The sequence below is a fragment of the Dermacentor andersoni genome, chromosome 9, assembly GCF_023375885.2.
Source record: "Dermacentor andersoni chromosome 9, qqDerAnde1_hic_scaffold, whole genome shotgun sequence".
Classification (NCBI taxonomy): Eukaryota; Metazoa; Arthropoda; class Arachnida; order Ixodida; family Ixodidae; genus Dermacentor; species Dermacentor andersoni.
Genome location: NC_092822.1, coordinates 135,126,791 through 135,130,028, shown reverse-complemented (window position 1 = coordinate 135,130,028; position 3,238 = coordinate 135,126,791). Strand labels below are relative to the sequence as shown.

The window sequence follows — 3,238 nt, the reverse complement described above, 5'->3', positions numbered from 1 at the left end:
GGAGGTGATTGCCGCGGAAATTTGACTTTCTAGGGTGTTGAAACGGGCATCTATGCGGGCCTCTAGACGGGCCTCAAGTGCAGCTTCCACGCTCAGTGCTGCATTCGGTGCCGCGGGCTCACTCTCCATAGCCTCAGTTGCGGGGGTAGAGGGGGGAGGGTAGGCTGTTTTGACTGCGATTCCAGGAGCGTAATTTTTTTTAGCAGCATCTCACTTTGGCCCTCGAGAGCAGCAATCTTGGCTTGCTCGGCACTGCGTGCCGCAGGGGGGGGGGAGGAGGTAGGGGAAGAGGAGGCAGCCCTGCCCGTACCGCTCACCTGCGTTCCGTGTTTCACGGCGTTGGCCCAGGCCTGGCCTCACCTCGTGGTGGCGACGTCGACAGTTTTCCAGTGTCGCCGTGTGGTGGCGGCTGCGTCGGCGGTCGCTTGCCGGCTCCTCCGGTAGAGCTTCTCGGTGCCGGCTTCTCGGTGTTGCTGTCGTCCCGGCTCGGTGACTCACCGGGGAGGCCAAGATGGCGGCTCTTGTTCTTGGCCGCCATTTTCCTCTTTGTCCCGCCCTTCGGGGTGGCCATCTTGTGTGTGCGGAATTTTGCCGCACACTCACGTGAGTTTGTGGCGTGTCCGCCACCACAAACAGAGCACCGTGGAACACACTCGTGAGGGGCCCGCACCCCCTCCACAAGCGGGGCTTGTTGCCCGCAGAGTCCGCACGTGTTCTGCTGCGTGTTGGGACAAGCATCCGCTCGGTGGCCGACAGCCCCACAATCCCGCAGGCCGGGATTGTCCGGTAGTAGGTTTGCACTGGGATGAGCATGTTCTCATAGTGCACAAAACGCGGTTTCTCCCTCCCGGCGAAGGTTACCCGAGCTTTGTTAGAGGAGCCGAATTTCCTCACCTCGACAATGGTGCCTGCTCTCCATTGCACCTGCTCTCGAAGCGATTCAGTGGTGTCAGAGTTGCTGACGACGATGACGCCGTGGCAGATATCGCCTCCGTCTTGCCTAAGGTATCCGTGGAGCGGAATCGGCCCACGGTCGGTGTTGATTGAGAAGTCCCCGAGGAGCCGATCTGCCGCTGCCGGGTTCGGGGTGTGGATCAATATCAGGTTTTGTTCACGGGACGGCAGAACCGTAACAGACCTTGCCACCTCAGGCCCGAGGTAGGCCGTAATGGCGGCACCGTAGCGGTTCTCCGAAAACCCTTGGTGCAGTGACACATGTTCGCGTGGCTTGAGCACGACCACGAAGTCGTCAGGGCCCGGTTTTGGAAATGGCCGAGGCTTCCATTTGGTAAGGGCCTTGCGTTTGCTTCCCGCAGCGCGCGAAGCGGGAGGCTGCGTCTTGCCGGCCGGTGTGCCGGAGGCTGGGGCGGCGATGGACGCCGCCGTCTTGGCTTGAACGAGCGAGCGACGCGCGACCGCTTCATTGAGAGATTGGTGCCGAAATGTCGGAATAGGAGCGGAGTTTTGATCTTCTGATGTTGAAACCGTCGTCCAGGCCATGGCGTCGGGATCGTAACCCCTCAAGAATGACGCGGGAGCCGCCATTTTACCTCGGGAGGCCGGTTCCACGCCGCCGGGAGTCGGCGTCGCCATGTGGACTAACGGCGTCGCCCACGTAGGCGGGTGTCATTCGGTCGTAAAATCTTCAAAAGTGGTCGCACCTGGTGAACATTAGTATCCACGTGGTCCAGACGGTTTGCTGCGTGGATTGACGTCGGTCTTGCTGGGGTGCAGAAGATTGAACCGTGACTCCAGCCGAAAATCGACGGAGCCGACACACCACACGTCTTACGCCGTCGCGCGCTAGCAGCGTCTCGTGACTGTGGAGCCGCTATAGATATCTTACAGTATTTTTACATACGGCTCGTCTACACCCTGATTCCGTAATGCCTCCATGACTGCTGAGGTTTCGACAGAATCAAACGCTTTCTCGTTATCAATGAAAGCTATATATAAGGGTTGATTATATTCCGCACATTTCTCTATCACCTGACGCTCTACTTTATTTCCAAACAAAAGGAAATTGACTCGCCATCCCGGCCCTCCAAAAGTGGATGGCGAGCGATGCTGTTAGAAAACCACTTAAATGCCGTCGATGGGGATATTAAATGTTTTATTGTGCTGCCTAGTCTTAGCAGTGGGAGCAAACTCCCCGGTTTCGGTGGCAGAGGTAATTGCCGCCATCTCTGTATTGGGCGAACCCGAAAATCCGTTTCCCTTGCATGGCATCGTAGATCGTCGCGCGCACGCGCGCCGATCCAGGTAGCCGAGCCCTTCCCCCCAACTCCTCTCCAATCGCCGTCCCTCGTTACTCCCTTGCAACTCCCTCCCCTTCGACTGTCTCCGCGCGCACGCCGTGCGGCCCTGCCGGCCCGGCTGCATGACGTTTCATGTTTCGTTATCTGCTGTTATCGCGGAGCGTGCGCTGCTGCGCGTTGACCGGCGTGGGCAGTTTCTTCAGTTTCGTGGTCCTCGGTAGCTGGGTGCTTGTGCTCCGCAATGTTTCGCCCGTTTCACGACTCGTACCACTCGTGCATCTTGCAGTGGTACACAAATACCTCAAAAGCAAGCCCTGCAAGGTTGTTCCGGGTGCCTAAAGACAACAGGCGAGCGCTCCGACCCAAGGACATCAGAAGGCGCATGTACACGAACACAGCCCTGTCCATGTGTGTGCTCCATGAGGCTCCGGACGTCGTTGCGCCTTGATTATGCTACATTTTCCTCTTCCCGGTAGAGAAAGCTGACAAATAGATGTGCCTCCTCATTGTCACCTGGTCTATGACTTGTGTTTTTCCGTGCAAAGTCTCATTCTGCAACTTCAGTAACTTGCCCAGCTTTCCATGGCGCCCTCAGTGCTTTTTACTGTGTGTCACGTTCTACAAACGTACTAACAGCTGAAAAATTACTGTTCGTGTTTACGTACTATCTCAGTAACCGCCGATGGGAAAACCGCGCAAACAACCTTCATGTGTTGGCATGATACGCTTTTTTTTTCTTCTGGAAAGCGTGAGCAGTGCAAGTGTTCTACATGCAGATTTTTGCAATTCGTGTTTATTATACAAACGAGTGCCCAGTAGATACGACTTAGTGCCTTAAGTGACGGAATTTGATTGCGAAGCATTGCATTCGGGTCGAAAGAAAAGTCGTGTTGTTGGCTTATTTTACCTGTTCTTTGATTGAGGAATAAGCCTTTCTGCGAATGTTTTCTATGTGCTGCTGCAAAAGCCGACTACCTTCT

The 3,238-nt window shown here is 56.0% G+C and overlaps 1 pseudogene; it reads right to left on the bottom strand.

Annotated features, from left to right (window-relative positions):
- Positions 1 to 268: 268 nt before the first annotated feature.
- LOC126529711 (uncharacterized) lies at positions 269 to 1,545 on the bottom strand (annotated as a pseudogene).
- Positions 1,546 to 3,238: the final 1,693 nt, after the last annotated feature.